Source organism: Lissotriton vulgaris, chromosome 12, assembly GCF_964263255.1.
Source record: "Lissotriton vulgaris chromosome 12, aLisVul1.2, whole genome shotgun sequence".
NCBI lineage: Eukaryota > Metazoa > Chordata > Amphibia > Caudata > Salamandridae > Lissotriton > Lissotriton vulgaris.
The window spans coordinates 676,098,986-676,118,170 of NC_141700.1; positions in this window are offsets into that span (position 1 = coordinate 676,098,986).

Consider the following 19,185-nt stretch of genomic DNA (forward strand, 5'->3'; position numbering starts at 1 on the left):
GCTAAGAAATGAGCAACTTACGTAAATCTCTATCATGCACCACCTCTTTGGCCATCTGTCTCCATGATGCACCCCACCCAAGCAGTGACCAATATCAGTCAGTCAGTCAAATAAGCTTTATTATCGGCCGTACGGCCATAAAAGCATTACAACAGATTAGATAAAAAGCGACATTCAAGATGATCCATGACCTACATAGTTATAAAACAGCATTAGCATAAATATGGTATCACAATTGAGTCTACAATACTTAAAATATGAAGTTAAAACAATCAAATAAGTTAGTATAAAATCAGTTAAAAAAAAGGAGAAAGGCACTACAATTGAATAATCAAGTAGATACAATGTTGCTAGGCTAAGACTCTGGCCTTCTAATTAGGACCAATAGTCATCCCACAATTCAAGTATGTAAAGGAGAGACCACAACCACACGTCTCCCTAATTACATTTTGCACTTCTAGTACACCACATAGAAAATAGGCACCTGGAGGTGACGAATACCATAAAAAAAGATGGATCATATTTTAGGATTCTGTACACCTCCAAATAGTTCCTAAGACGCAGATTCTTACATAGTTGAACAATCCATGTAGCTCCGGCCTTTTTATATAAAAGGCAGAATAAAAGGACATGCAAATCGGACTCTACACTGGCAGCGCACCCTGGACAACCCTGGGCAGTGGTAAGTGCACCTATCCACTTGTTAGTGTAAGCCCTTACTGGAAGTATTCCATATCTGAATTGCAGATATCATTTTTTTGCTAGAAGGGGCTGTATATAGTCCAAGAACTGCTCAAAATGAAAATTGAACTAAACCTCCAAGAATCTAGAACTCAGTACGCCTAGAGTGCTATTTCGTAATAAGCTAGCCAAGCGATAATCCTGGAGGACAGATGCAAGAGATTTTTTAGAGATAAGGGGACAAGTCTGTTCTGGTAGGAGCCAGATGTCTGCCCTCCCTATTGCGTAGCAAAGATGTCTAACTTGTGTAAGCCAAGGAATTTTCCCCACCCCCAGGATAGATAACAGATCCTTTAATTCCTCTCTGTAACTGGAGAGCTCGGGCGAACTCCAAAGACGTCTCCAAAAGAGAATGGGGCGGTTGGCTATTATATCCGAGATAGGGACCATGCCCATACCATCCATATGGGGGTGAGGGCAATTTACTGTACTGGCATGAAAGACCATATATTTGATTTTTGGAGAGATTAATCTCCAAATTTCTATTTTTACAAAATTGACAGAACGCTTCCAATGTTCGCTGGATGCCCATTGATGATTTTGACAAGAGGAGCCTATCATCAGCGAACATAAGAGCTGGTATCTTGCGATCTGCCAATCGAGGAGAGTCTAAATCTTTCTTGCCCAGAAGGTCAGCAATCAAGCCTTTAAGAAAAAGAGAAAAGAGGGTGGGGCCAGCACGCACCCTTGCCTAACCCCCCTTTCCACAGGGAATGGGGCAGAAAGTTCCCCCTTTTTCTCATACCGCACCTTTGCAAATGTACCTTGGTGCAAACGTTGGAACAAATGGCAGAGATATAAAGGAATACCCAAATCTTTCAATATGGCCCACAGCTTATCTCTTTGGACCAAATCGAATGCAGATCTTAAGTCTACGAATATCAAATACAAACTCCCCCCCCCATAACCACAGCTTTCCAATAAATTAGTTGAAGTCTAAATAGTTGGTCAATGGTAGAGACCTTAGAGCGGAAACCAGCCTGTAGGGGAGTGAAGATCCGATACTCGTCCATCCAAGCCTGCAACCTCGATAATAAGAAGCAGGCGAACAGTTTCTGTATGACGTCTATCAAACTAATCGGACGATAGTTCGCCGGGTCAAGAGGGGAGCCCTTTTTATATAAGGGTATAATTTCTGACCCTAACCACGTGTGCGGTACCTCCATTCCCTGAGGAATGGCATTGAACAGCACCCAAATGTAGGGAGCCCATATCTTCTGTTCACTACAGAACAAGTCTCCCGAGATTCTGTCCAAACCAGGGGCTTTCCCTAAGGATAGACTCTTCAAGACCGCAACTACTTCTTTCATGGTACAGGGAAGGGCTATCAAATTAGAACTACTGGAGGCGGTGGAGACGAGTGTCCCCTCAGGTGTGGAAGAAAGGTCTGTGGATAGTGGCCTATTGGTTTGGGAGTACAGTTTTTTAAAGTGCGTGTTCCAAACCTCTTCACTTAAATTGGGCACAATCGCAGCACATCCCTCTACCATGCCAGTTTTAACTAAATTCCAAAAGCCCCTATAATCACAGCTGTCAAGTTTTATTTTAATAGTCGACCATCTGTCCTCCTCCCAAACTTGCTTGGCCTGAGCAATTGTGTTCTTGTAAATATATCTTGCTGATCTAATGCTTACATTAGAACCACTTTTGACCTCCTTTAAAAGGGCGCATTTCGTGTATCTACAGGAATTATTAAACCATAAGTTGGAGTGCGTGGGGCGAGCCTTAGGATTGGTGGTTGTGTAAAAAAAGGTTGCTAGTTTATTAGAGAGGTCTTGATGGATAATCTGGAAAGCAAGTTGGTGTGATAGGTCAAGTTTTTCCACAGGGAGACTAAAAGCATTCTGTAAAAAAAGGACAGCATGTTGGTAAAGAGCAGCGACCTTATCAACTAATTGGACATGCTTACCCCATCTGATTTGTCTACCGCCAGCAGTAGCAATTAAATTCGGACGGTAGGAGGATTTCTCAGAGGGGGGCAATTGGCTATGACCCATCGGAAGCTTTAGTTCTAGTGACAAAAGGTTATGATCACTACCGTGTCTATTGATTACGTTGAAGCCCTTGACATGGGTCCAAAATTCAATGTTAACCATTATGTAATCTATCGTGCCTCTGCCTGGTCTATTAAAAGTCAGTTTGCAGGGTGTATCTGAAGGAAATCTTCCATTACAGGCTCTAAGTAAGTGGGAGATTGCAAGCTTAATTAGCTGGAGGACTAAAGGAGTCCAACCCCTAGTTGGGTACATAGTGCATTCAGGGATGGACCATACAGAATCCTCTTCCTGGGTGACAGTAGGGATACCATCTAAGGGTTCATAGTGGCTGTTGAAATCCCCACCTAGTATTGTATGAGTTGAGGCAGGAAGTGTGGAAAGGAGTCGATCCAGCATATTTAAAACGGGGGAGGCCTGGGATGAGGAAGTGGGACGTGAATAGACATTGACTACTGCTACCTTTAAGCCATCTGTAAAAGAAAGCAGGATGCAAAGGATATCAGGGGAGTGAGTGTCTATCACTTTTGCTGAACAACCCAGATGGGTTCCCACCCAAGTGCAGAATCCCCCGTATGGTTGCCCCCTGGTCCCCTGGCAAGCAAGAATATAATGGGTAGCAAAACCCGGTCTGCGGGGGCTGTCAAGGCCCAGGTTTGTTGAAATAGGCAAAGATCGTACTGGTCTATAAGCGCCCTCCACTCCGGGTGGTCTAATTTAGAGGTCATTCTGGCTAAGTTCCAAGAAATAAGCATAGTCTTATGGTCCTCCTCTGGGGGAATACCGGTGACTAAAGGTGAACGCCTAACCATGTGGGGACTAATGTGATCTTTGTCAGAGGAAACATTAGGACTAAGGGGTCGTTGAACGACACTATGTGGACTCAATGCCTTCCACCCTGTAAGTCTATTATTTGTAATGGAGATAGTCTCCCCAGTTGTCCACCGCACCTCCGGGGGATTACCTTCGGTAGGACAAGATTTTTCCGTCCATTTTGTAGGCATTAATAATGGTCAATCTACATAATTTAAGGGGCTGAATCTGTTCTCTAAGGGGATGGTAATTGCTCTACCCTGTACTCCGTGCAGAGGTTGAATTTGGCGATTGCTTCTGGTCGTCGGATCTGGTGGATAGAAATAGCCCAGGGGGAGTGGGTAGATAGTGCCAGATGGATTATTACTTCCCCAGTCGAGTATATGATTGACCACCCCTCGGTCCCTAAAGTTAATGACCACACAGTCCCCGTCAATATCCTTGCATTTCGACCCCAGCCATCTGACTCTACGGACAAACACAATTTCTCCCTGGGCTGGTCCTTTAAGTGGTCTATTCCTATTCAACCAGTGAATGGTCTTGTTTTGAGCTCTGCAAAAGATTTGCTTCGCTCGGACGTTAGCGATGGTACCCCTGCTAGTACGACAACATATGGAGATGCTGTTGGGGGCAAGTCCAGACAGGGTAAGTGATGGTGATATTTAATGGAGTTCGAATTGTGTTTACTGCCAGGTGGAACTAATAACTGAGCAGGGTGATTCAAGTTGTTACCTTGGAAGTTAATTTGTGGGTTCGAGGGGATGGCCTCATTTATATTGTTAAAGCATGCTTGGGTTGAGCTGGGAGCTGAGGTACACGGAGTCACATGAGATGGCACATTGGCTGGCCATTCAACATATGGATTGTTGGAAAGAACAGGACCTGGTGGGAAATGATGATTATCGTGGGTGGCAGTATCAGCAACATTAATCCCATTTGGAGCAGTAGAATGGGTACCTCCCACAACCCTTGTGTTCAACAGTGTACCAACCTTATCGATCCGACTCATCACAGTTTTAAACTGCGTCTTGATGAGTTGTTCGAGATGTGTTTGCAGAACAATTAAAAGGTGGGTTGCCCAAACAGGGCGTGCAAATACAAGATTTGTGGGCACCGTGCCCACCTGAGAACCCTCTGGTTCTTTGTTAACAACTGCTGTTGTTTTATTGACGTGCTTGCCTTTCTTAAATCTAGTGTGGCGCTTATAGCTCCTGATGTTAACCTTAGGAGCGTTAGTACTGGGAGGTGTGGGTGTTGAGGAGTCATTTATTTGGGGTTGTTCACACGGTAACTCGCTAGTAAATAGGTCAGTGATAGTGCCCGGAGAATTGGGGGGGGATAAAACTGGGAGCCCTTGTGTTAACGGGCGTTGAAGATTAATGGAGTAATTGAAAGGCGTCGTTCTGTGCTCTGTATGGCACTTGTCACAGCTTTTTGCAACATTTTATTGATGGCAGTTGGATTAGTGGATAAGCCTGTTGAGAAAGTTTTTTGCCGTGTCTGAGGACGTGAGCTTATGGTGTTGGATTTGCCCATTCTTACAGGTGTGAGATAAGGTTCCACAAAGGTATATTAAAAAAGAACCCAAGTTTTACAAGAGAAGATTAATATACCTTTGGTTGTTTAACAATGAGTGGACCAACCAACCCCAGCCCAGCCCTATATCCGTTCATAATGCGCTCCTAGAAATACTTCAACAACTTATAACAATATCATATAATATACCATGATCTGTATGAGATAGCCCAGACCAGTCTCTCCCAGTCACGGACAGGCACAGACAGCCCCGCCCTTGGTCCCGGGGTTAGTCCCGGCTTCGTCCAGCGCCGCGTCCCGCGCCGCGGAGAAAGGGGAGTGGCTTTTAGGCATGATGTCAGCGCCTCCCCCTGACTCGCAGCAGGTGTGTGGGCAGTGGTGCACCCTGGGGACTGTAGTCCAAAGCCCGGGTGTACGCGGTGTAACGGTCGTTGCTCGGGCGGCAGGCAGCCCTCCTCCTCTCACCGCAGCCTGCACTCTCCGCCTCGTGGGTCGCCTCGCAGGTCAGTCACAAAAGGCTCAGAAAAAACTCCCGCAGCACAGGGGCAGAGGCAGCGCTTTTAGGCACGATGTCAGCGCCTCCCCCTGACTCACAGCAGGTGTGTGGGCAGTGATGCACCCTGGGGGCTGTAGTCCAAAGCCCGGGTGTAGGCGGTGTAACGGTCGTTGCTCATGGCGGCAGGCAGCCTTCCTCCTCTCACCTCAGTCTGCACTCTCCACCTCGCAGGTCGCCTCACAGGTCAGTCACAAAAGGCTCAGAAAAAACTCCCTCAGGGACATATTTCCATCCATATCCCACGTTTCACCAAATCCCACCGCCCTCATGGCCCAGCTACCTCGAGGCCACTCCTTACATCCTACTCCCTCTGAGATCTCTCAGTTCACACGTCCCTCCATGGCCTACCCCCTTCATTGTCCATCTAACTCTGTAGACCCCTCCCTCCAACTAAAGCACCCATTTACAGCTCACAGTCCGCAGCCACCCTCCTTCCATATCTCGCTGCGGTACATTTGTCACCTGTCATCCTTTCCCGGCCCCTCACTCGTGTGTTTCCAGGCTGCGGGCTCTAGTTCCACACAATGGTGCTCAGTTTCTTCGTGCTTTTAATCTGAGCGCCATGTCTGCAACAGATGTGGGCTTTGGCGCAAAGACCCCACTCGGCAGTCCATTAACAGTTGATGGGAGGGGGGTAGGGTACAGCCAGGTGGGGCTGAGATCAGATGAGCGAGAGAGAGCGAGAGAGCAGAGGGGACCACAGGGCACAGAAGAAGATGGCGGAAGAACAAGATGAGCCATCGGGACAGAGGTGAGCAGACGGAGGACAAGGGCAGCCATGAAGTTCACATGAAGAACAGGGACAGAGTAAAGGGAGCCATTTCACACACAAAAGAAGAGGTGCAGAACGAGTTCAGCCACAAAGCACAGTGGAGAAGAACTACAGAGCCATGTTGGGGTCAACAGTACAACGAAGAGAGGGAGCAAAGGAGGGCTTTAAAAACAACAGAGTAAGAAGAAAGGAAGCTGTGAGCTACACTAAAGAACATACATATAGCTCGAGGCCACCAGAGGCTCAGACCACAATGGACACCAATCTAGGGGGTTCATGGAGCTCTGGGGTATGACAGAGGAAGAGTAAGGTGGTCAACTCAAGGAAACCGAAAACAACCTAGTCGATCAGGCCATCAATGATGCTCGAGAAAACAGGCAGAAAGCAGAACAAGCACGGTACCGCAAAAACAGCCGCATGTTTATTTTCGCATCGCGCTTTCACTTTAAGTGCAAGCGCGATGCGGAAGTAAACACGCGGCTGACTTTGCCAAAGTCGAATGCAAAGAAAAAAGTTCTTAGGGAGTAACGAAGGGGAGAGTGTCAAGCCGCCGTTAATACTCAAATCCCGGCGGGCGTGGCCAAAAGGAGACAAGGCAACAAGGAGGGACTAAAAGCCTCCTTTACAATCAAAAGCCAGCGTTTTGCATGAAAGCTGACGCTAGCCAATTAAAAAGATGGACAGGGCTTCAACTCCGCCTCTGAGAGCTTCGGAATCTGTATTGATTCCAAGAAGCTCTTGGATGTAGAGAGCAGCGCATGCGTGCTGCTATCTCCAGCCGAGACCTAATGAAGTAATTTTTGAGCTTCCCTAGATGCCCATTATGGAATTGGTCAACAAAGAGGGAATTGTTCAATGGTGTTATGCTTGAACCGTTTTGCTACTGCTTTGGACAGATTAGGGGGATAAATGACTTTGAAGTAGTTAATTCCAGACTTAATTTGAATGGAAGCCGTGATAGGGAGAGGGGGGTGGCGGGGTAGAGAAAGGGGCCACTAGGGTAGCGATAGCGCAAAGAAGTATAATAAGAGGAGACTACATATTCCAGGAACCGAGTGAGAATAATCCAATAAGATTGTAGTCAGGAGGAGATTAGAAACGCAGGGCCAAGGACTCTGGTCCAACTGCCCTATAATGCATCATTCTGGTGGGATAGAAGGCTAGCTTGACTCCAGTGGCGGAGTGGGCAAGGGGCCATTAACGGGGCCAACCCTGCCACTAGGAATTACGCCCTTCGAGTATGGAATTCAGTGTGGAAATGAGTGTCACCTAATAGATCACAGTGATAGGCACAGATATTTACCCTGTCCTGGATCAAAACTCTGGGTGAAGGCAGCTCTCTGGGCAGGCAGATGGCCGCCGTAATAACAAATCCAGTGGGGAGGCTCGTGGGAGCCTTACAAGTTCAGCTTAGAAAAATTTCCCATTTTCTTTCTTTTGGTTCATGAAAACAGGCAGTAATTGCCCTGGTAATGCCCAGACTAGATTACTGCACTGCCCTCTATTCGTGCATAAATAAGGGTCTGGTGCGTCGTCTTCAGCTAGTCCAGAATGCAGCAGCAAGGCTGGTGATGGACTAGGCTGTGGAACTCTCTTCCTTTTAGGTTATCTGGTCTTGTGTCTCATTCTCTATTTCGCCATGCCTTGAAAACCCGGCTTTTTACTCAAACTTTGATATGAACATCTTTCATTCTGATGTGTATTAGTTCCCCAAAGAGCCCTGATGCCCTTGGGCTAAATTCAAGCTTTATAAATGTAATAATAATATTAAGCAGAGACCCAGGAGGGTAGAGGGCAAGCAGATCAGGACCAAAAAGTTGGTACTATTGGCCATCAGAGGTTAGCCAGCTGACAAGAATAAAAGAGAAGTCCAGGACTGGTGACTGACCAAAACCGTTCCAAGATGGCTGCCGCATTTGCTCACGAAGGTTCGTGGGAGTCCCTTCTTTGTTTTCATGGCTCTTGTGCCCTAGGCAGGAGGAAAACGGCACAAGCTGAAAAATGGCTGCTTGATTGTAGGCGACCCTCTGGAGGGTATTCGAGCCTTCAATCTAGTGGTACTAGTGGTTCTACCTAGTGGTACTAGGTAGCAGCATGACAACTCTCTCATGGGTGCTCTCAGATTGTGAGAGGGCCTGTGGAGGCAGAAAAGAGAAGAGGGAGGATTACCCTGCCAGGAGCTTGTGTAAGATTGTCGACTTTCTTAGGAAAAAAACTACCATGTTTTGCTATTATGGAACAGCCAAGAGCTGGGAAGAGAAAACAAATGTGTAAAATTGTCAGGATAGATATACTTCTGTTTGCATATAGACCTTCCTCAGTTGAGAGCAAGTGGCTGAAGTGATGAAGCCTGGCCCTCCCTAACAGAGTTTGATGACTGGAGCAGAATTGTGCGACTTATAGCACAATTCTCACTAAAACCGTGTAAAAAGAAAGGGCCATATGTACGCAGCATTTTGCAAGGCACCCCGTCCCCTTTCTGAATGTGGACGCCAACATTTTATTTTGGTCAGGCCTAGCGGCAGCACACATATATGGCTTGCTCTGCAAGACAGCTGTAGTAGAGTATAGAAGAGAAGCCAGCGCCCACTCTCCGCCCGTATTTTTCATTGTCTTTTGTAAATGTTGCCTTCGGATTCGTTAATAGGCTTGTAAGTCCCTCCTTAGTACGACGTTGTCTTCATTTGTACCCTCCCATGGCGACTGGCCCCATTACTTCGGGTGTTACACAGGATCTGTTATTTAGTTTGTAAGCACTATTTAATTTATTGAGCTTCTCTTACTGCAGGCCGGGCATGCGCTGCTTCAGTTGAAACTGCTTGTGTTTTTTTAAGCAGCACGGCTGCCCGTAACACGGGCGCCCACTTTCAATCACTTTAACGCAGCAGTATCTCTGTTATGTTTCAAACCCCCCCACCCACCTGAGGTTCCGTGACAATTGTAAGTGGTGTTTTCGACTCGCACGAATATGGTCGAGTCTGGTATCTATGAACCGCAAATGACGAGTTTAGTAAGTGTGCGCAGTTTCGCTGTGCTAACTTAAACCGTTCGTTTGTTATGTGGGCTTTTCATCTGTACCCACGGGTTCCATCTTAGATACGGCATCCATTTTGTCTCTTGCCCTCAAGTAGCCAGCGAACGGACGCTGTCCGCTTCGCGACCCTGGGACTCCCAAGATATTTGCGGAAGACACATGTTCTTTGTAAGTGTCTTTATGACGAGGGGGTTGCTGCTGTAAGGCAGATGGCGCCGCTCGAGGCTCATCTTGCCGCACGGACTTATTGTCTCAAGCCGTGCATCTCATTAGGCACGTCCCTTTGATGCCTGTATCTCGTGTTTCTCGATACCTCCCCTTTTACACCCTTTCTGATCTCCCCACTGTCTCCGTCTTCCTCTGCACCTGTCTTCGTTCCTATTTCGATCTACTTTACTGCTGATTGGAATTTGCTAATGGTGGGAAGATGGGTTTTTACAGTTGGGAACCGCCAAATGTTTCCGCACTTATGTTCCGGACCTTGTGTGTTTCAAAGTGACCAAAGCGACCCCTCTGGGAGCTAAATGTGGGAACCGGGTTGTAAACTTTTGTGTTCAATGTTATCCTATGGGTAAAAACTGTATAAAAGGAGCGATCCACAGAACCAATTTGAAGCAGTCTCCCCGAACTACACTCGATGTACTTCCTGTGACTTCTGTGTTCCCTGCAGCAAATAAACCTTGAATCTTTGACGCCGAAGGAAGTGTCCCGTGTCTCTGTGACTTGTACGCCGGAGCAGGTTACCCACGAAGGTTTCAGGTGTTGTGCCCTGGCACCGCTGGGTCCAAAAGAACCCAGTCCTTCAGTTGGCGCCCAACGTGGGGCTGCATCAGTGGTACCGGTCCAAGCCCGACGATCGTGAGGAACTTCGTGTGAAATCTCCGAGGGAAGGTGCACCCCGCTTCATCGATCCTGTTGTCGAAATAAGTGGCCCGAAGACTTTTCCCGCGAAGATTCCCGCCTCCTGACGGCTGCGACGGACTGCTGCCCTGACTGTAGACCTGTTTTGGCGCCTGGCGTAGACCTTGGTATAGCGAGACGAGTGACGGGCCTTCCTGAGGACGCCATCGATCTTTGAGTTAAGTATTTGTGGGTCGCTCCCAGAGTTCTTGGTTGTTGACACTTTAGCGAGTGTTTTTGTTGTTCACGCTGTGTGAGTGTTTTTGTCGGTGACACTTTGCTAGCGTACTTTGTTGTTGTGTTGTTTGACGACTGCAGCCGCCAAAAACCGAGGGTTTTGTTCTTGCTGGGACTTGGTAAATCCCGTAACCCTTGAAGTCTGTGAAACTCGGCTAGTGTGCAAGATGCCTGGTCGCAGTACTTTGTTTAGTTGTTTTAGACCTTGTGGTGCGGATTCCCTGCTGGAGGACTCGTGTCCGATACCTCCGGTTGGAACTCCTACTTATGACTTATATAGCAAACATGGGCTAGGCCCGATTGCTTTTAACGATTATTGGATAAAATATACAAAGAAAGACGGCGATCTTCGTTGGCCACCTCACGGTAGCTTCGAAGCGTCGATCTTAGATAATTTGGAAATAAAGTTGTTCGAACATAAATCTAGGCCGGCCATGTTTGATGCCTTTCGGTTGTGGCGCAAAGAAGCCCGACAGAAAGAAATCAGACAGAATAAACGTAGTCAGCGAGATAATGTTGCTACCATAGTGAAGAAAGCTGAGCAGTTTCAGCGTGATAAGGAGGATAAGGATAAGGAAGTGTTTGAGAGGCTACAGCGTATGTCCATAGATAAATGCTATCCTGCTTTGCCTACGGAGTCGGATAAGAAGGAAGAGGCAGTTGAGGATCCTTTAATGTCCTATCTTATGAAGTCGCCACCTCCGTACGTACAGGGTACCGCAGCTTCTGTGGTCCCTGCCGTACCTGTTCTTCCACCTATTGTTCCTCCACCAGTTCCTCAACCTGCACCCGCTCTTCCAACTATTCCTGCTCCTTTGTCTATTTCTATTCCTACTGCTCCTCCGCTTCCACATACTCCTGCTCCCGCTACTGCTCCTGTGTTGTTAACCCCTGTTGTTGCTACTGTTTCTACTCCTTCTCTTGTTAGTCCTGTGTCTTACTCTTCTCCCTCTACTCGTAATCGTAACTCTCCCCTTGCGACAAACTTCTTTCAGTCGCTCGGACCTGTTTTTGGGTCTGCTGGTTCTGATGGACCTCAGAGACGTAGCCAGCTTCCTGGTAATAGAGAACGTGTTGCGCTATATAACATGGCGATGGGTTGGATGGTAAACCCTCTTAGAAATCCACCCCGTGTTGTCCTCGAAACGTTTAATCAATTCAACATACCAACTCAGAGATATGTGTTTGATGAAATGTGCAAGTTCCTTCATGATCAGATAGCGGCCAATGCGCCTGACGAGGTGCTGACCGCCCTGTCTGAACTTCGACTTCAGTTCGCCACTGGACTGATAGTAGATACTAATGTCCGACGTGCTATTGAGCGGTTGCTATCTCTTCGTCCCGCTCCTATTCCTCATGCATTGTTTGTTGAGGATATTGAAAGACAAGACGAGTCTGGCCAATATCCTATGCGTGAAGTTCCGCCGGTTTGGATACCAGCTGATAATACTAATGCTGCCCAGCCAGTAGCGGCACATTTTGAGAGAGTGTGGATACACCTCCCATGGAAACGATCGGAAGTGCTTCAGGTGAAACAATCTTTGCCCGATCCTCGTAAAAATCCTACTGGGTATTACAAGGAATTATCGCAGCTCGTAGACGCTACGGTAATGAATCTTGCCGATATCGACATGTTGTTTGGCAATGTCGTACCGCAACCGGTATGGGCCAAGATTCGTCACCAAGATCACGCAAATGAATTAGGCGGTGATTGGGCTGCCATTACAGCGGCAGACGCTGGACAAGTGGCTGCTACTAAAACCGATCAATTGATTACTGCTCTTCCTGGGCGAATAATAACATTAATGAAAACACTTATGCCAGCTATGAGGGTCAATTGGGACAAGTTGTCAGCCTGTAAGCAGAAGAAAGATGAGAGTGTATCAGACTTCTTTACGAGGTTTGAGGAAGCATTCATTGATCATAGTGGACAGGATATGGGTACTGAGGGTGGACAACGGTTGTGTGTGGATAAATTTGTGTCGAACTTACTGCCCGATTTGAGCAATAAATTAAGGAATTCAGAAAGTGCATGGGCCGTTTCTACTTCAGCTCAGATATTGGCTACGGCACAATATTACGAGAATAGAGAGAAAGAGGAGAATGACCGTGCTGATAAAAAGACGAAAGAGCTCAAAACTAAAGTGTTGTTACAACAAGCGTATCCGCCGCGTTCTAATCAGAATGCGCCTCAACAGAATAGATCGCAGACGCAATCGAATCGATCGCAGCCGCGTAATGATTCCTCTTTCCAAAGATCTTCGTTAGGGTACAATCAATGTGCTTATTGTAGACAGGAGGGACATATTAAATTTGATTGTCCTGCTTTAAATGGACGTAATAGCGGTAATTCATCTAAAGGGGGTCGTGGTGGTTCACAGCACGCATCACGTGGTAGAGGTCGTGGTGCTCAGAACGACCGTTCTGACCATTCATCAAATTCTAATAATTGTTTTGATCAACGTGGATCGTCGCAAGGACGATCTGCGCAGTATAATGTAGACGATTATTACGTCGATCAGGGAACTGACGACAGTAATTACTAGGACAGCCAAAGACAAGGAGAGGGAGTGGTATCAGTTCCGGTTGATCAGAGAGGGCCTTACGTCGCAGTTGCTACATCGGGCGTCGTTGAGCCTTTTCTGTTGGACACTGGTGCAGCGAAAAGTTCTATCATGCATTCGAAACTCCCTGGCGCACCTTTGTCTGGCTTAACAAATGTTTCCGTTGGTTTCTCTGGCGCCCCCGTTAGCAATCCAGTTTCACGCCCTTTGCCCCTTAAAATTGGGCCTCGTGAGCTCGAAGCTCCGTTGATTTTGACCACTGGTTGTGGTGAGAATCTTTTGGGTCTGGATTTGCTTAAACGTTTGTATGCAACTTTGTATTGTTCTCCTGCGGGTGTAAAGCTTACGTTAGGAGAGAGAGTAGTCTCTCCCATGTATTTGTCTCTCGATAAGCTTCCACTGGAATTGAATTCTCTTCCTGCGTCTTTGTGGGCGACGGGTCCGAATGACGTGGGCCTACTTGATATCTCCCCTTATGTTGTTCAGTTGAAATCGAATGTGCGATTGCCACGTATTCCCCAATACCGTATCTCCCTTGATGGTGAACGCGCTTTGTTAGCGATCATCTATGATTTGATCGAGAAAGATGTTATTGAAGAGACTCGGGGAAACGTGTGCAACAGCCCTGTACTGCCCATTCTTAAACGTACTGATCCTACCAAACCGCCTGTTTATCGTTTTGTTATCGATTTACGGGAGGTAAATAAAATTGTGGTTCCTCAATTCCCTGTTGTGCCTGACATCACGGCGCTACTGACTCTGATTCCAGCTACTGCTTCGTGGTTCTCGGTGATTGATTTGAAAAATGCGTTTTTCAGCATCCCGATCGCCGAAGAGAGCAGGGACCTTTTCGGTTTCTCTCTCGGTGGACGTAGCTTCCGGTTCAAACGCGCTCCTCAGGGCTACTGTGAAAGTCCATCGATTTACAGTCAAGCCTTGAAGGGTCAACTGGATGCGTTTAGGTTGCCGGTTGGTGCGGCTTTAATCCAATACGTCGACGACTTATTGGTGGCTGCTGATACTCAGGACATTTGCAAAATTGCTACGGTGTCGTTGCTGCAACATCTCTGTGAGTTAAATCACAAGGTGTCACCTTCTAAACTCCAATATTGTTGTCAAGAAGTAACCTATCTAGGTCACTTATTGTCAAAGGAGGGAAGGAGATTGACCCCAGAGAGAATTGCAGCGATTGCGCGAATGGCTGTGCCACAAACCCAGAGAGATGTGCGTGCCTTTCTAGGTATCACGTCGTACTGCAGGCAGTGGATTCCTAATTTTTCATTGCTAGCGAAACCATTGGTGGCTCTTACGTGCAAGGATGTTTCAACTCCTTTACCATGGACGGAAGAATGTCAGAAAAGTTTTTCTGAATTACGTGATTCATTGTGTTCGGCTCCTGTGTTAGGTACCCCTGATTACAGTAAGCCGTTCACGTTATATGTTCACGAGAGGGAAGGTTGTGCTTTGAGTGTCTTAACGCAACCTTTTGGTGGTAAGCAACGTCCATGTGCATATTTTTCCTCGACCTTAGACCCAGTAGCTAGAGCATTGCCGAGTTGTTTGAGAGCAACTGCGGCAGCTGCGGTCTCCATCCGACAATCAGCAGGATTGGTCATGGATAATATGCTTACGGTGATGGTTCCGCATGCAGTCGATACTCTTTTGAATCGAACGAAAACTCAGCACTTGACGAGTGCAAGGTTATCTGGGTACGAATTGACGCTCTTGGCAAGCCACATTCAGATAAAGCGTTGTAATGTCCTAAATCCGGCAACTTTGTTACCAATTAGTGCAGAGTCAGATGAAGTAGCAGAACATGACTGTTACTTGCGGACAGAAGAGGAAACAAAAGGTCGAGTGGACCTTAAAAACACCCCATTGGAAGACCCGGATGGCACTCTGTATGTGGATGGGTCATGTTTTAAGTTGCCGAATGGCGATGTGACTACTGCTTATGCTGTTGTAACGTTGAATACTGTTGTTGAGACTGCGAGATTGAATCAGAATTCTGCCCAAGCTGCAGAGCTGATTGCTCTCACTAGAGCATGTGTGTTATCAAAAGGGAAACGTGTGAATGTGTACACCGATAGCCAGTACGCTTTCGGTGTAGCGCATAGTTTTGGACGATTGTGGCGAGAGCGTGGTTTCTTGACGTCGCATGGCACGAAAATCCAGCATGGCCAGCTTGTGAACGATCTTTTGGATGCATTGACTTTACCTGCACAAGTTGCGATTGTTAAGTGTAGTGCGCATCGTAAAGTGACGGATGATGTGGGTCGTGGTAATGCGTTTGCAGATGAGATTGCTAAGGAGACTGCCCGGAACCTTAGCACTCGAATGTATGTGACGAGTTCGGTTAGGTGGCCTACAGAATCGAGTATGTGTGAGGATACTATAGAGAGTGTGAAAGCAATACAGAATGAGGCCACTGATACTGAAAAGACGAAGTGGAAAGAAAGTACGGGAAAGTTGGATGTGAATGGTTGCTGGATTGATTTGTCAGATCAGAAAAGATGGATGTTGCCTGATGCGTATGTGCTGGCCGTTGTGACAATGGCACACGGGTTAGCACATATTAGCGCGAAAGGTATTTGCAAGTTGTTGGCTGCTGTGTGGAAGAATGATGGCATTACGAAATGTGCTGAACGTCTGGTGAAGAATTGTATGGTGTGTATAATGTACAATCCTGGCAAAGGAACCCCAACTCCCCCTGGCAGTTTTGCTCCTCCTTCGTATCCCTTTGAGGTGATCCAATTGTACTTCATCCATATGGAGCGATGCAATAACCTGAAATACGTTCTGGTTGTGGTTTGCGCATTCTCCCGATGGATTGAGGCCTATCCCCTCAAAGATAATACTGCTTTGTCTACTGCGAAAATCCTACTGAAGGAATACTTTCCTCGGTATGGAATGCCTAGAGTCGTGTGGTCAGATAACGGAAGTGAGTTTGTTGGAAGTGTGATGAAGAGTGTGTGTAAGGGCCTTGGAATTAATCAGAAATTCCACAGCGCCAATCATCCTCAGTCAGCTGGATTAGTTGAGGGGTACAATGGCACCCTTAAACTAAAGCTAGCGAAGATTCAGGCTACGACTGGACTTTCGTGGCCTGACGCTTTGCCTCTAGCATTACTGTCAACTAGGGCGACTGTACACTCCCGAATAGGGCTTAGTCCCTATGAAATAGTGTTCGGCCGTCCTGCGAATGTGTGGGGGGTTCCTAGGCCAGGAATATTCTCTGATCTTGAGTATCCGATGTTGATTGACTACTTACATGACTTGACTGCTAAACTGAGGTTAATTCATCAACAGGTTTACGACGCCTTGCCGACGCAGACGGAGGGTCCAGGCCACCAGCTCCAGCCTGGGGATTGGGTGGTTACCCGTAACTTCTCACGCAAGAACAATCTGGACCCCCGATTTGTCGGACCTTACCAGGTGCTCCTGGCCACGAGGACTGCCGTTCGTCTTGAGGGGCGGAAAAATTGGGTACATGCTACCCATTGTAAGCGAGTCCCTATTCCTTTGCCGGCAGACCCGTGGGTGAGGAAAGGCATTGCGTCAACAGAAACAGAAACATTGCCGGCGTTTGTGCCTTTCAGCGACGCACAGCTTGTTGGAGAACCCTCAGCACAGCAGAAAGCCACTGTTGAACACTTGTCAGCAAAAGACTCAAGACCAGAACAATCAACTGATCAGCAGGACGCTGTCTCTTCAACGGATCCTTTGTTCGACGAGCAGACACGTCCCGGGAAACATCGATATTCTTTGCGATCTCACACTAAGGACAAATAAAATATTTTTGCTTTGCTGAAATTGATAACTGCAATATCCTCGTTTCCCATGATCAACTTTGAACATTCGTATCATTGAAATTTTTTGTACATATATCAAGCTTCCTTCCTTGTATCTTTTTACTTCCACAGCTGAGAAAAATTGTGCATATATATATACATATTGTGTATTGAAGGCCGTAGGGCCGCGCGCGTACTTCCTTCTGGACAGTAGGTCTTGACGCTAGGTTAAAGGCCGTCGGTTCCTAGGAACTCCTGGGGATTGACTATTGCTGCACAGAACGGAGTGCGTCAAGAAACGTTGCGGACGGTCGTAGGGAATGGCATTTTCGAAGCTGAATGATTTGGAAGGAGCTCAGGCATACAGATTCAAGCTGCAGCAACTCAGTCGTACCAAATGTTTTATACTTCAGTTGTTTGTGTTGTTTCTGACTGCATCTGCATTATTGGCGGGTGGGGTGTATTACACTATGTCTTACTTTTTACCTTCTGCACCTACTCCTACTCCTCACCCTAATCTTACCACCACTGCTTCTCCCCATTCCTTTCATATGTTACCGGAACACGAGCAGGCTAGACGTGTAGAATTCCGTAACAATTCCTTTATTCAGCTCCTCCATCAGCATCAGTTAGTGGTTAACGCTACTAATTGTTGGGTGTGTGGGTTGATGCCACATACTGCGGGTAAGGGAATTCCATATCTGGTGTTACCTTATAGTTCCCAAGGGTCAGCTCGAGCATTCCAAACAATGTTTCGAAGCACACTGGGTTTCCACCCCACTCAAGAACAACGTTCCCCCAACTCTGGTCCTACTTCGTATCAGAGGCTGCTATCAATGGCAATAGAGGATATGGAAGATGAGATCCATGATCCTTTTCTTATCCCTAAAGAGGAGGTACAAGCCTATAGGGTCCTAAGTAGAGGGGAATATAGTATGTTCACTAATGAAAAGCAGCTTAAAAGCTCGCCTCCAATATGGGTCGTACCCCACACTGGTAATCTTTGTCTTGTGGGTCGTGGTTCGCACGCCCCACTTGGAGCAAGTGCTTGCACTGAAAGTTACGTTCTGCCAATATTCTCGTCCCCTGTGTTTCTGGCTGCCAAGGGTACATACTTCATCTGTCATGATCGTGCATATACATGGTTGCCCGCAGACTTCATGGGCTCATGTTTTATTGCAAATTTGTTGCCTCCGACGTTCACTGTAGATGCCGATTATCATAAGACTAGAGTTGTACGAGGCGTAATTAGCGAAGAGGATACTGCCGGTCAAGAGGCAGGAGACTTTTTCAAGGGTTTCCTCCCGTTTTGGGGACCTATGGTTAATAGTAGGAACCTGAGACAGTTGACTCGAGTGGTAGAATCGACAGCTAATATTACTGCCAGTGCCCTTGGTAATATCACCACAGAACTTCAGGCGGAGAGACTTATGACGTTACAAAACCGTATGGTTTTAGATGTCGTCTTAGCAGATCGCGGTGGGGTATGTAAAGTGATCCATTCGAGCTGTTGCATTTTCATTCCAGATAATGCTCCTACTGTCTATCAAGCCATCTCGAAGTTGCATAAGATCTCCGAATCCATACACGTGGATGTAGGGGATTGGACACTACTTGGATGGTTTTGGGGCCTGATATCGACTTGGGGTTGGAAGATTCTGATGATCATCGGGGTTGTGATAGTGTTCCTGTTCACGTGTTGCCTTTGTGTGCAGTGTGGTCCTGCCTTATGTGGCCTCTGTGCTACAACGTGTATGAGACAACCATCTGTTACCAAGGGGACTCGATTGGACAGAGCTATGCTACAACAACATCTTGATGGTCTGATGAATATCGAATATGATTCCGACTAGTGCTTGCCTACATGAGGGCAAAAGGAGCGTCTGAGGTTCCGTGACAATTGTAAGTGGTGTTTTCGACTCGCACGAATATGGTCGAGTCTGGTATCTATGAACCGCAAATGACGAGTTTAGTAAGTGTGCGCAGTTTCGCTGTGCTAACTTAAACCGTTCGTTTGTTATGTGGGCTTTTCATCTGTACCCACGGGTTCCATCTTAGATACGGCATCCATTTTGTCTCTTGCCCTCAAGTAGCCAGCGAACGGACGCTGTCCGCTTCGCGACCCTGGGACTCCCAAGATATTTGCGGAAGACACATGTTCTTTGTAAGTGTCTTTATGACGAGGGGGTTGCTGCTGTAAGGCAGATGGCGCCGCTCGAGGCTCATCTTGCCGCACGGACTTATTGT